Genomic DNA, 16,323 nt, shown 5'->3' on the forward strand with positions numbered 1-16,323 from the left:
TTATTGGTGAGATGAGCATCATCTGAAATTATCCTGATTGATGTATGATACTTCTAAGGAGAACCGCCATGAACGCAAAGGACAAAATTAAGTTAAACTTACTGTGTTTACTCACAAAACTGACATTTCGTCTGAAACAATGAATGCCGGACATCAATGTTTGATCAACAAAGGATCACGACATACTACAAACAAGTGTAAAGCTTTTAGAACCAAACGCAAACACATTCTATATGATCATAACATTTGTTTTCGTTGTTGTGAAACGTCCGATCACTTTGCTAATCGTTGCAAAGCCAAAATTTTATGTGATGTGTGTAGAAGTACTTACCATTGTACACCTGCCAGAATGGGAGAGGATTGTACATTTTGGCCGTGGTTTGCGACAATGTTGAGAAGTTAGCTTGTGAGTCAACAGATAAAGCGCTAAAAATAGAAGTAGAAATGTCAACTGAAGGTATGAAATAGATACTATATCATGCATAGCAAATTCATTAATTACTGGTTACCAAACTGAACTCGTTGCAACTTCCACTAAATTTAAAAATAAAGTATCATTTATTAACTTTTAGTACTCACTGAATCCCATGCAAGCAAAGCTCTCTCTAATGTAAAAACGAAGTACTCCCAGACAGGAAATGAGGCTCTAGTTTGGTGAATTGAACATTTTCATCTCTACTTATTTGGTGCTGAGTTCATACTTACCACTGATCATAAACCTTTGGAGATTATCTTCAATATTCCAAGAAGCTAGCCCCCAGCAAGGATTGAAAGATGGATGTTGCCTTTACAGCCTCCTGACATTGTTGATTTTTCTTCCCGGGAAAGGAAACCCAGCTGATAATATCTTCAGGCGCCCTCTTAAATCGGAACACACATTCCGACACTCCAAGATAGCAGAGGATTACATGAACTTTGTTCTATATTCAGCAAATCCAAAAGCACTATCAATTAAACAGATTTTTGACGCTTCCAACTAAGACCCAATCATTCAACAAGTAATATCAAGAATGCTGAAAGGAGGGTGGAAGCCGAAGAAACATATAAGATGATGATCAATCCAATTTAAGAAGATATCATTAACAAAGAAATGTACCGAAATAAAGTTTAAAAATGTTGAATTGCAGAAAAACTCTAGAGAAGATCTAGTTCACTCAAAAAATATAAAGATGACTTTCAACTTACTGCAGAAGAGATGACAAGGGAAGAAATTTCCCCAACTGCAACACAGGTATCATTAGAATAATTGAGTCACTGTTTCTTAACTAAGGTAATTCATGCATTTTCTATTAAACATGTTCCATTTGAATGTGATTATGTACTCAAATTTTTTATTTAACCAGGGTACTAAGTCTTTAGTAATGGAAAAAGCAATGTTAGTTTCTACTGTAATGCTTTGGGAAACACTAAGGCACTGAATCAATACAGTATACAAATATATTCACATAGATTTTCTTTTTTTAGTTTTTCCTGTTTCATAGTTGATTCTCGTCAAGTAAATTGAAGCCTTATAAAAATAAATCTTGAAGTGACTCAGCTATGTTAAGGAAGGTATGAGTTCACATTAGTTGTGCACCGAATGGTAAGTATCATTGTGTCGTCACTAAATATTTGACAAGTGAAAAAAATCAACTTTACCACATAATGATGCATAAATAACAACGTGAATACATTTATTTTATCAGTTACTTATTAAAGCATGTAAGATCTCACCATTTAACGTAGGTCGCGGGTTTGCAGGCCATTTAAAAGTGTCCGAAAACATACCATGAAAATTAGTTATATGAATTCTATACCTTCGTGTTACATTCTCTGTAAAATTTTTAAAATTCGTCCGCACCGTTTTTGTGTAATTAAATCTTAAACATGCCATTGTTGTCGTAACATTTTTGACGGTATTCTATTGAATTATATAAGTGCTAGTGAACATAGCTCATATCGGCAAACTTGCTTTGCCCTCAACCTTCATGTATCAGATGGTAGTGAGCATGTTTCAGATAGTTAAGTTTCACTTGTTCTCAGCCTGTTGTTTATCCTATTCCATCTTGTTTAAGTCATAACTTCGGCCTTCTTTTTCGATGCTGCTGATAAATACTTAGATCACCGTGGGACACTGATGCTAATGCCAACACCCATGCAGGGGTATATATAGTATTAACACATCTCAATTTCATCGAGGTAAGCTAAAAATGTTCACTGCCCAATCTCGAAAATCCTAATTTGTTGCGAGTGAGGTTGGTGGGGGGAGTTGGACCTTTCTCTAGCTAGCCTTTTGGTACATTTCCCTTTTAATTCTGAAATTTGTCTGTGTTTGACTAATAAAATTGTGTGTTTGAGTTATAGAAAGTGGGGGTCAAGCAACTTCGAAATGACAATTTACATAGTAAATATCAAAAAGACTATTCTCAGACCCCCTCCACTATAGGCCTGTCATTTGTTGCAATTATCATTAATAATTTTCCTTATTAAGTATTTCTCTCTGAAATTCAAACTTCTGTATACAATTCTAAAAATAGTTCCATGGCTACATCTTAATATTTCTCCTGCTCAATAGTCTGTATTTCATTGAATCAAATTAACTGTGGTATAAATTTAATGTATTGTCTGCCCATCCTGAATAATTCATGCAAATGAAAATGCACAAACAATACAAGTTATCTTACACGTTACATCCACACATATCACAACCTTTGCCATATATTTTCTTTCAATAGGCTGACTTGACGCTGAATGGGAAATTAGAATTTTTGAGAAGTTTTGGCAGGTTTGAAACAACTAATTTTATTTAGATTCCTCTCCAAAGATCTATCATGTCAAAAACTTACCTGATCTGTGAGCCATCGTGTGCCTTGTAAAGATCTTATGCCCCGATCGGTTATATTAATTCCATACACACAACTCAACCTGAAATCTGTTGAATCTCTTTGAGGCCATATTTTTTGAACTTGTAAAGATTCTAAAATTAAAAAGAGGTCCTTGAGTTATACAGATCACTTAAATTAAAATTATTTAACTAAACAAATTGCACATCAATATCCATTGTCATACGTGACATACACTATAAACATATATTCATACACTATTGCAAGCAATAGAGACTTTCTAGTTTTCTTTACATTTGAAACTGTAACATAATAAATGAATACATTTGCTGTTAGTACAATATATATATATATATTTGTCAAATTCATGCAGTGGAGTTTCACAGACTTAGTTAAAATAATATTGATTTGTTCATTTAAAAAGTAAGAAGTGAACATTCAAAAAAAAAGTTCATTAAGTTTATTTTCCTTTACCTTCAGTTTCTTCAGTAGAAGAGCTTGTTGTTTCAGCGCTTTCTTCCCATGTTTCAGTATCCACTGGTGAATTTCTTGGTACTTCTGCAATCACAGCTTCTTCATCCTTTGTTAATGGTTCTGTTGAGTAGGGAAGTAAATTTTGTCCTGCTTAATATGTTTGAAATGAATGGACAGCAGGGGCTGACAAATAGATTTTTAGGCACTTGTCCAAGGGCAAGTGCATGGTCAAAATTCACTTGCCCTACCTGAATATTTGCTTATCCCACCATAACCTATTATCATATTTATATATTATACTGAAAAAAAAATGTGGAAGACAAATACTGAGTGGATCATGCAAACCCCTGAACAAAGCTTTAAATCTATGACTTGCATATGGATTTTATTTTATTTTATTTTTTTTGAAGTCACTTGCCCATGGGCAAGTGGTTGATAAAATTTTACTTGCCCACCCTTAAAATTCACTAGCCCCGAGCAATGGGATTTGTCAGCCCCTGGACACATTGCCTGTTTACCAACATTTATCAGGAAAGAGGTCTCTGATTAGACTGTAGCTCTACTGGTTTCAACTAACACTCATAGGAAATCGAGGATTATGAAGCAAGTCTGGAAGTGTCCCATCTCCAGATACAACATTTATTCTAGTCTGGTTCTGGTAGGGCTAATTTTCACTCATCCAGGAAATATAGATCAGATTGAGCATCTGATGCAGGTCGGGTAAATTACATCCCTATTATTGGTCACTTATCTGCAAAATGTTTTCTGATCCAGCATCTAAAGCAACTGAAGTAGCGTCTATCCCAAGATGCATCATCGATGCAAGTTTGGTCCAGGTAGGGTGAAGATTTTTTTAATTACCCCACCTAATTTTTGATTATATCTTCTTGGAAAGGGGCTCGGCCCTTTCTTTAACAAATTAAAATTCCCTTTACCCAGGGATGCTTTATGTAAAGTTTGGTTAAAATTGGCCTAGTGATTCTTGAGAAGTCAGAAATGTGAAAAGTTTACAGACGGAAAAACTTGATGGACTCCTGATCTGAAGAGTTCACTTGAGCTTTCAGCTCAGGTGAGCTAAAAAGTTCATAAACTTTTCCTTTACCTTCAGTTTCTTCAGTAGAAGAATCTGTTGTTTCAGCACTTTCTTCCCATGTTTCAGTATCCACTGGTGAATTTCTTGGTACTTCTGCTTTCATAGCTTCTTCATCCTTTGTTAATGGTTCTGTTTGAGTAGGGAAGTAAAATATCCATTAAGGCTGGTTTAAGTTGGTCTTTGGTCCACAGTAGAAACTCTGGAATAGACCTGCTCCCAAAATTTAAAACCTCTTCACCAGTAATTTGTACTTCGCCATCTTTTGCTGCAGTCCTCAACCCATAAAACGCAAAGCCTTCCCATGGAAAAGTCTATACATTACTTTCCAAAATTTAAGACACTCAGGTGAATAATGCATATTTGCTGTACTTTCAAGTGAGTACCAACGAACAACATCGAGAAAAAGAAGAAGAGAAATATTTGTCAAGGGTAACTTTTCTAGATGAATAAGTCTTAGTAAGCTACAGAAATCCCCAAAAATACCATCTTTTGAGAGTTTTGGAAGAACTGAAGGTAATATTTCTTTCATTTCATTTATAATTTTGTCATTTTTATTTTCTTCATAAAGCTTTCTTTTGGATTTCTTTAACTTTCGTTTAGCTTTTAGAGGTGCCTTTCGTATATTGTTGCTACTTAATTGAATACAACTTGGTGGAGTTAAAATACATGTAGAGTCGCTTAAACATAGAGTTTCTGCTTCGCATTTTTGGGATATTTTAGATTTTTTAGGCTTGTGTAGCCACAAATCCGACGATTTCCTCTTTCTAGCTGGAAAAGAAAAAAAATTTCGTTTAGCAGCCGGTGCACAATTTTCAGTTTATAACCGGTGCCTTAATACGAAGAGTTCTAATAGCAACCGTAACTTTTGAAAAATCATATTTTGATTGAATATTCGATAAAAACGCCCTTATAATTTATTATTTTTTTATTTCCATTGCACCAGTATGGATTTACACATTTTCAGACCCAAAAATCGAACAAATTTTAATCTTAAATGAAGGAGCAGCATAAAAACGTTGGTGTTTGTGACTTTTGAATCATTATATACTGCGGATATTTTACTATAATCTATGTTTTTAGAAGGCTATGACGCAAACTGCATTTAGTATCAGTTAAAGAAATACCCTACTTGTTTCGTAAACAACGATTTTTTAGAAACTTACTCGATTTTGAGGCATTTTTCACACATATTCAGCTAGTTCCATGTGGCATCTGTATAATTTATTTCAGGTAGTAGCCGTACAATTTTCTAATAGAAACATTGAACGCGTTTTTTCCCGATAGCAACCGTTTAGGTACTACACCGTGTGTTTTGTTGTTGTTGCTTTGAAGGTTCTAGTGTTGGGGTTGTTGTAGTAATTCCCTCAAAACAGGATTTTTATTCCTCTCTTCATTTTTCCTTTAAATATTCCTAATTGTACTGAGTATCATCAGTTTCACAGAGAAGTTAACTCCCTTGTAAATGCACATCCTTTATTGTTTAGTTCCAGTGACAGCGATATGATGTGATGTGATTTACTGTAAATACATAGAAAACATATGTATAAGTATTTGATATTACACATAAACCACACACTCTGCGATTGACAAATTAACATTACTCTGATTATTAAATAAATCCTCTATGTTCTTTGTAAACAACATTTTTACAATAAATATTGCACATATGTACCCTAGTAAATTAGCGCATATGAAATTCATACTATCAAATCACACAATTTCAAATGAATTACCGTTACTAGAAAATGCTCAAACAAAATACATGATTATCGTAGAGTGCACATGCACCAAATAATTTCATGCAAAAATCACAGCAAATCTTTAACTTTCAATATCACATTATAAATATCAACCTATTTTGACATAAATCTTCTACACATAGTCGTCAAATTATAAATCTTTCATGCGAACTTTCTAACATGTCACTAAAAATTACACCATAACAGGTGAACATTGAACACCTTTGTAAACATATTTCTATTGAAACGATATAAAATTAGATTTTATGTTTAACTTACCAACTTAGAAGTTTTCTCTCGCAGGAAAATTGAAGACAAACATGATAATCAGCACAGTGACTAGTAAACACTGGTAAACAATTTCTAAAGTTGTAAAAAGCTCGTGCACCCGCGAAAATTGTAATATTGGAACCAAATCCAGAAAAATCTAACATTCAAACCAAATCCGGAAAAATGTTTTGAATAATGTTAAATTTCTGTAACAATCCAGCCCCCTATTTGTGGAACATTATGTGACACAATTACGTACAAAAGTTTCAATAAGAGTACTAAAAAATAGTACAAAAGTTTCTAACAAGACATGAAAATAATTTCACAATCAAGGTTCAACCATTTCCAGAACGAGACAAAGTTTATCTATTGGACGCGTCAAAATTTTTGTTGCGGTCTTTACTTTAACTTGTCGTAACAGTCCTAAACGATCAGGAGTAGTCTCAAGAACCATTGCGTTTTTTTTATAAGTTCAGACTACCTAAATTAAAAAGATCTTTCTATTTGTTTTATTACTTTACATAAAAATAGGACTTTCCTGTAAATTTCACAATTTAAATCAATCACGTTTCAAAGATATTAGAAATTTAAAACAATAACTGATTTATTTACTGATTCAGATTTTAATTAACAGACACAGTTTAATTTTTTTTAATCATTCAAACTATGGAAACATGAGGTTATTCAAGTTCAAAATCGGTGAAAAATTTAATTTCAGCGTAAATAACATATATCATGTTTAGCTACACCCAATCTCGTATTTTTAATTTTTTAGCTCAGATACGCCATATATAGCTTTAACAATTATTCCGAAAGAAGATGGATAAAAAATTAGCGTTCCTTTTGACTTTAGTTCTTAGCCGCCTACTACGGCAGCAAAGACGTTTTAAAGCGCCAACTTAAATTAATCTGAACCCGAATTAATTCCCAAGACTCTCCTTATTTTCCTTAATCGTATCCTCTGAAGTGACTTGGCCATCGAGCCACTGGGAATATCAAGGGAAAAACTAAGACACTCCTGCATCATACCCTTCTGCTGCCCATGCAGATTCATGTTCTAACGATATATTATGTATAATATAAGTACATCTACATGTATACGCTCCTGGGAAAAAAATCATGCATAGAAAGGTAATAAAATTGAAACGTTACCATTTAAAATTAAGTATTTACACACTGAAAAGAACCCCAATCCACCAACATCGATTTTATAGGCTGTTCCATGAGACACACATTTTATAATTTTGGCTTTATTTCAAGAATACGAGGAGTGATTTTTTTTTTTACCTTTTCTCATTGACAAAAAACGCAAATAAGAATTGCATAAAGAAAAATGATAACAGTTGCTTTGTTTATTAATTCTTAAAATCTGAGCCAGGTAAAGAAAATTGTATCTTTTACTTTTCTACAGGGGTAAATTTAAATAAAAAAGAATATATATAGTACACACATCCGAGAAAATACTCATAATGATTCTTTATGATCTTTATTCCAATGCCTGCAGCACTGAGTTACTTAAATCAGAGACATTCATGTTTTCTGCCTAAATTGTGCTTTTAGGTAAAATTACTTTTCTTCGAATTTATTTATTTATTTATTTATTTTTGAATAAGTTCTGTTTTATCTTTCATATATACATTAATAATCGATTGACTAAAGTGCACATAAAAGTAAAGTTTTTGCCATTGTATATATGCATTTAATGTGAGTTGTTATTGAAATGTTTTCACCGTTTTCTTTCGTCAGTAAATCTTGGATCCACGCCTTGGCTTATACATTCAATATGCCATGTTTTGTGTATATTGATCCCCGCGCGCTGACCATCGTTTTGCGCAAAAGCCTAGATACAATGTTTATGTATATATATATAAGCCGTTAATGAAGACCCACCACCACCCAAGTGATTCTACCTCTATTACTCTTAATGAACCCTGGTTTAGTTTTACTTTAACTTAAAGATGGACCATTTTGTTTAATAATAATAAGATCAATTTTGTTTACATCTCTGTATTTAGAAATCGTGTCATCGTCAGTTCCTTTGCCAGACCACCAGCTTATCAATGGAAGCTTACACTAGGACTTTACTTCCGGTGATTCAAACTTAATGTGTCATCTCCCGAGGGAGATGACAAACAAAAGTGAGAAAGTGAAAATAACGTGTTAAAGCGCACGTGTGACGTGATCAAGCGTCTATCGTATACCCCATAACAACACAGTAAAATTTAGAACCAGAGACGGTGGTCGGCGAACCCTATTGGAATGATTTTGGCAGGTGCTGGGTTAGCTATGGCCTTCGCCATAAATTCAATATTAACCGGAACAGCGAATACTGAAGTTTTCATAACTTTGCTCATTGCACTTCATGAAAACATGGGTACTATTAAACAGAGAACCCTTGAGAAGTCTAGGGTTCTCTGTTTAGTAGAACTGTAATGTTACCACACCGGATCAATCCGGAAATTTTACGTCCGACTGTATCGAGTTTCTCTTCAATAATTGCATTTTCTGTAGCTTGCACGAGGTCGATGCACAAGCATTCTTTCTCTATCAAAACATCTAGTCGTAGACAGCGGCAACCATGTAAGTTTTATCATTGAAAATTGTCTGATTGATAGATTAATTTCTTTATATTTTACTATGCAAACCTTTTACTGCGCATATGTCAGATCAGTAATTTGTTTATGCTGTTTTTGCAACTCGAAAGTAATGTTATTTTTAGATTTAATATCTTTAAAGCAGTTAATAAGTCACTTTAGCAAAATATCACAGAATGTCTCGCAACACCCCGACCTTTGGATTTTGAATAAAACTGAATTAAAATGAACCTTTGATGCATTTTGTCAACTGAAACAAAACAAGTATCCCTGTATCACCGTCACGGTAGCTCAGTCCGTAGGACGTTCGCTTTGTGATCGGAAGGTCGTGTGCTCGAATCACGGCCGCGACTGACCTAAGTCGATAAAAATAATAGGTAACAACTATTCCTTAGCCAGGCGCTCGGCACTTTTTTTGAAGTGAAAATTGCGGGTTTTTCTGATGAGACCGTATAAACCGAGGTCCTGTGTCAGTTTAGGCGTTGGCATAATAAAGAACCCTAAATGGCCCAGTGTGCCGAGTAACGGGTGACGTCTCTATATGAGTGAAAAAATTCTCGAACGGGACATATAAGCAACAAACTATCAATCAATCTAAAAAAGCAGGTTTTCTTCGATTTTTCTTTCCTTTACATTCGACAGGAGTATCATACAAAGACATCAGGGTATCTGACGCCATAGAATTCTAAGATTTTTCGAGCTTGATTTTTACACTTGGATGTAAACTACGCTCTTCTTTGTTTCAGTCGATCTTTCTTATTGAATTCTCTTTTTTATTCTTCTGTAAGACTTTGTAGTTTTTCATTCTTACTTTTTCTGTCAGAGAAGCCAATTTTTGACTTTTGCTCTTCAGATAAATTGGAACGCTTCTCCTCCTTTTTCAGTCGGTCTCTCTCATTAAAGTATTTTTTTTTTTGCTCTTCTGCGAGACTTTGTAGTGTTTCCTTCTTCGATTTTCTGTCAGGGAAAGGAATTCCTAGTGTTTGCTCTCAAGATAACTTAGAGCGATTCTCCCTCTTTTTGAATCTATCCTTCTCATTTATTTTTCCTTATCAATATTTAAACGTTGCTGTTTCTTCCTTATTTTATTTGCTTCTTTACAGACTAGAGTCTCATTTTCTTGATGTGTTCTTTTTCTGTCCCTGTGAATTATGCGGAGTGCTTCTTTTTTTTTCTGCTGAAAGCCTTTCTCTGTACTTTTACTGCCTTTGTTTCTCTTTCAAGTAGGGAAAATTATGTTCATCAAAGACGAAAAAGTGACTCTGCACTGGCAGAAAGGCTCCAGGACCACGACATGGACACCTTGTTCCTGGAGAATACCAGGTCAAAGGGGCAAGACAGAACCATGGACGGAAGTGATTTCAGTTACCCAAGTATGGTCAGAGGGCTTTACTCTAACTCCCTCCGGGCACCTTCCGAAAAAGATGAAGGACATATTATAAAGTTATGATCAATACTAGAGAAAATTTAAGATGAGATAATGTTTACGTGTAATTAGAGTCGCCCGCGTGGCGGAGTGGTTAGAGCGTCTGCTCTAGAGTCGCGAAGTAAGGAGTTGATTCTTACGTCGCGGGTTCGAATCCCACTGTGGGACGTGGAGGCCGGTCCTTCGGATGAGACCATGTAAACCGAGGTACCGTGTCGCAGTAGGTGCTGGCATGAAAAAGATCCCTCTGCTGAATGGCCGTAAGTGCCGAGTATAGGACAAAATTTGCAGCTCTCCACCGGCAAATGGTGGCGTCTCCATATGAGTGAAAAATTCTCGAGAGGGACGTTAAACAACATACAACCAAACAAATACATGTAATTAGGGGAGTGTTATATCGGTTACTGGTCGCTCCATATGTATATCATTTCTGTTCCATTTTCATGTTATATTCAAGGGGAGTGTTATATCGGGAGCGGTACCTGGCCGCTCCATATGTATATCATTTCTTCGATAAAACATGTCTTCAAAATTTCAAGAACATTTAAGTATGTTCATGAGTTCTGGAAGATTTTGTCAAGTGCTATGTACCCCTATCTTGCTTTTTAGCTCAACTCAAAATACTGAAAGTTTTCTTTAATATAATGAAAGACATTTCTTTAATATAATGAAAGACATTTAGGGCTCATAATACCCTAAATATGAAATTTAGATAATACGAACAATTCATTTATATTAAAAAAAAGTTACAAGTATATCATTGAAGAAAACACACATGGCCTCATCTTATTTAAGTGAACCCCATGTTAGCCCCTGTCTTAGTACCCCATGCTGGTAAGAGAGTACTTACTTTCCACTATCCTCATCAATTATTTAGTATCAAAAACAGAGAAACAATCATGGATGATCAAGGAAACAACAAAAGATTAAGCGATGATAACAGAAAATCAGACAGTGGTGAACAAATGAAAGCTTGAAATGAAAAGAGAAAAGGGCCAAGAAAATCCACTTATATCGGGATCTATTCCATTTTATGTGAAGTCAGATGCAGAAAGAGTAGCAGTCTACAACAAAATGGACAAAATCAAAATGGGTTTAGCTGAGGGAGTATCTTCAGTGACTAATGGACAATTGCTGAATTCTGTATTTGATTTTTTATTCAAATGCATGGACTCGAAGAAAATGATCAGCAACAAGGATTGCTAGATTTTCAACCATATCTGCCCTGTGAAAAACAAGATGTGAATGAAAATTTGTTTTTTTACAAGTTACTCAGGAATGCTGAATATATGTGCAGGGATTTAACGACATGGACAAAGCTGTGAGGAACTACTGGATGTGAAACGACTACAGAGATTTGGTCATACAGGGAAAGTAACATTTACCTGCAAGAAGAATCATAGTGTGACAGCAGATTCATTCCAGAATCTACCCGGAGGATTGTTTTTGACCAATCTACGAATGATTCATGCAGAAAATGCAACTGGACTCAGATACCGCCAGTATAAACGTCTCGGTGAGTCTTCAACCCTGGGTCTCATACCCGAGAGTATGTTTGAAAATCATCATAACTTTATTGTTCAAAAACAGAAAAGCTTGTAATGGAATCCATTACTGATGCCATAAATGAAGAAGTGGGAACAGAAATCCTAAAATCTGAGGAGTCTGCGGCCCAATTTAATGGCATTAATATTTTAACGGATGTTCGTCATGAATGGCGCAAAAATGCAGCCCAGTAGGATGTCATTGCCATAGGACAGAACCATTATCGTGTAGTGGGCCTTGCTGTTGTCACAAGAGAAGATGATCCTGTGAGCCAAAGGCATGAGATGAGAGGTGTTGAAAAAATGTATGAGCATTTTGATGAAAATGATGTTTCCATAAATATACATGGACATAATAGAAATGCATCTGTGAACAAATATCTCTCCTCATATCAGCCCACTCACTGTGACCAATGGAAATGATACACGGTATGCAAGCAAAGGTATCAACAAGGAAAAAACGAACGAGAATTACATCCTGATCTATCAGACAAAGTAGCCTCCATCAAGACACACACTTATTACGCTATGAAAAACTACCAAGGATCTCCAGAGAAACTCATTTATTGGACAATATCGTAGATCATTATAAAAACAAGCATGAAAACTGTCCAGCGGAGTCCAGATGTAAAACTGATCCGAATTATGAGCCATCTAAACTTATTATCAAAGACTCTGATGCCGAAAGAATTCTACAGTCAGAGATAAGAAAACTTCAAATATATAAATCTCCTGAAGATTATGTAAATTGTGTTGATATACATTATGTTGAGTCCTTAAACAATGCACTTCTTGTTTATCATGACAAGCGCATAAAATTCGGAGACAAGGGGTATAAAAGAAGATCTCATATGGCCGTATTGGATTGGAGTGAAAATGTGGATAGAGACTATACATCTATCAGTAACTATGAAGACGCTAGATGATCAGGACATACAAATCTTGTGCCATAGACAAATTATTTTACTCAAAAACTTTGGGAAAATGTGATGAAGGAATTTTTCCATTGATTATATATTATATATATTTCAATAGACAACATATGTGTTCTGTGTAATTATAGTCATTTTTAATGTACAGGTAATTATAAATGCAGTGTTGAATCTGTTGTATATGTAACGGGGACTGGGTACGTCGGCCCGGTAGCTCAGTGGTTAGAGCACCTGCACGGTTAGCGGGAGGTCCCGGGTTCGAGTCCCAGTCTGGCCGACATTTTTCCCCGCCTTTTACATTAAGCGCCCAACAATAAAACCCACGGGTGGTTTAAAAGAGTCTTGGTAAGGTTTTCAGGATGTAAAACCTCAAGAAAAAGGGGGTGGGAAGAGTGTAACGGGGACTGGGTACATCGGCCCGGTAGCTCAGTGGTTAGAGCACCGGCACGGTTAGCGGGAGGTCCCGGGTTCGAGTCCCAGTCTGGCTGACATTTTCCCCCGCCTTTACATATATAAAGATAACTGCCATTCCTGCTAATTGTGTGTCTTTCCTACTGGTCACTACAGCCTTGTGCTTATCAGCTGTTAACAGTTATGGGATCTATAAATATCTGTAGCCTTATCTCTTATCTGCTAAGCCCCTCCTGCTGAATACCGCGGTAGTCACTACCGCTGCCTCGGGTTACTTGATTTAGCTTAGGATTACCATCAAAACCGAGTACATTTATGATCGCTTTAAGGTGGCAGAGGATAGTTTTGGATTAAGTACCGGTCAAAAAATAGAAAAAAAAATAGAGGAACCTAAGGTTTGAATGTATATTATAGGTAATTTTATTGCTAAAATATTTTATGTGTGCATTTGGAGGGAATTGGTGGTCTTGTATATTTTATTGATAAATGACACTTTAGTGTCCCTACTACTGTTTATGGGATATGGACTAGAAATACGAAACTAAGATTCAGAATAACTTTTCCAGTACCAGAAAAGCGGGGTGGGTTCATAGGATGAATTGTAGCTTGAAATCGAGGTGGTTGAGCCATTATTTCTTGCTATTCAATGGTATGTACAAGTGTTGGTCTGTAATTTGTGTGGTAGGTTAGGACATTAGCACGGGCCTGGAAGCAGATGCGGATCCGGCGAAATAGTGAAAATAGATTTAATTTACATGAAATTTTGAGATTGTCCCTGTGCCATCATTAGAGCTCATTGTGTACGTTTTACATGTTTTATTCCTAAAAGCTTCAAATTCCTCAAGGACTGGACCATACTATTATTACATGTTGAGAGAATTTAAAATTTTCCCATGCGCATTTTAAAAGCAGCTCAGTATTAAGGAAACCGTCAGTCAAACGTTTTGATTGCCGAAAAAACTATCCTCTGCCACCTAAAACAGCACCTTTCTGATTATCAAAATTAACTCGTTCTCAAATATACTCGTGTATGCAAATGTGGAATTTCTTCTCCTTAATGCTCATTTTCTAAAATTTTAAAAACGTCTGGGTGTTTCAGTCTCCTTTAATTGTGCACTAAAACGCAGGACATTTGTAACATTACCAGTAATAGAGAAGTCCAAATACTGGTGATTAAGACCTTTGAACATTAACAGGCTAGATTGCAAATATGCAGCTTACGTCACTTTTATCTGTTATAGTTTAAACATTTAACGATAGACAATGAAATGGGCGGGTTCAATTCGTGACGGACGCCCGAGAAAACATAAGATTGAAATTCTAGTTCACAATTCATTTTCAATCCACCTGAGCTGCTTTCAAATGCAAAGTGTGAATGCATGATCCAAAAGACAAATAATTTTAATTCCAAATACATGTTGTTTGAAATTTATTTATATACTTTTTTAAATGGTGGGGTTTTCCACCTAAATTCATTTATGAAATAAAATATACATTTTTTGCTAGTTTTTGAGATATTTAGTGACCAAAAAAAAAAAAACTCCCATGGGGAAACGTACATAAAATCACGGGTGCTTGAGGACAGGAACCCCCCTCCCCTATATAGACCCCCGGGCCTTTTCGACTTTTTTCATAAACTATCTTTTCGTAACATATTTGTGATGTAAGCCATACCATCAGCACGAAAAATTACAAAAACGTTTTATAAAATTCATAACCCACTCTATATATAAAAACAAGGCTGCCAACGTCGTCTGTCATCCGATAGGCACTACCAAGGACGTACAAAACGGTACCTTCCAGTAAAAACGGTGATATCACGCCGTGCCCCGAATATTTCCTTCACTGAACTTCGGCATCTCGCAATGTTTATTTATTGGGTCCAATTGCATGATTTTTACCAACAAGTTATCGTTTTCTGGACTGATCAAAGCTTATTCAACGGAAGTGAAGGCAGTACGCCACCTATCTCAAGGAGGATAACTCTGCTGCTAAATTGAGAAGTTTCGATTGTACATGGAAACAATGAAAATGTTTTGCATAATAAAAATGCTGACCCAAAGGGCTCATGTCCTCTACAATACAAAAGCCCAGATTAAAAACTCTTTGGCCTAAGACCAGCAAGCCATCAATTATTTCAAGCCCTGCCTAAGGCCACAACATAACTCTTGTAAATATTTCCTCCAGTCAAGGGTATTTTGTTTGCCTAACTTCCACAATTAGTTGCCTGTGTGGCGCAGTAGTAACTATCATCTCAAGACTCACAAATAGTTGATACTTACATTGCGGCTTAGAATCCCACTATGGGACATGGAGACCAGTCCTTCGGATTAGAGGTCCCATGTCACAGTAGGTGTTGGCAGGAAAAGGACTGCTGAATGGCCTCAAGTGTCGAGTTTAGGTCAAAAATCCAGTGAAAACTAACTGCAGTCTATTTGGGGTGGGAGGGGGGGGGGGCATAGCAATTATTTCCACTTAATTTTGAATCCTGCCTATGCATGGCAGAAATAATAAAAATATGCGAAATCCTGAAGACCAGAAGGAAGTAAAATATTTTAACACTAAAAATCACAGTTTAGAATATGATGTTTGAATATGGGGAATTTAAGATAGACTATTTTTTTTCTGACTTGACATGTCTAATTGTCAGATCATTAGTTAAATGTGTATTATGGGTATTTATGAAAACGAGATATTTGTAGTAAACAACCGCTGTAGTGTTAGCAAGGTTTAATCCATTTAAAACCAACATGAGTTCTTTAATGAATTTATTAATTCATCATGTTGGATCATAATAAATTTCTTAATCTATTAGAAATAATATTTAGAAAACCTCTTCAGATGGATAAATTCACTTCTTGAAGTCTTCACAGTTTTATTGAAAGCCCTGATATGTAACACGTGTTCCTCTATTGATATCATTGTCTTGATAAAAATTTATTCTTTTAATCAGGTTTCAGTTCTTGCCAAAGTTGTAAAACTAAAAGAACTAAATGTGCAGGAAGTCAGGGGCACACT

This window comes from Saccostrea echinata, unplaced genomic scaffold, assembly GCF_033153115.1.
Source record: "Saccostrea echinata isolate AGI-Se365-2 ecotype Australia unplaced genomic scaffold, CSIRO_AGI_Sech_v1 ptg000036l, whole genome shotgun sequence".
Classification (NCBI taxonomy): domain Eukaryota; kingdom Metazoa; phylum Mollusca; class Bivalvia; order Ostreida; family Ostreidae; genus Saccostrea; species Saccostrea echinata.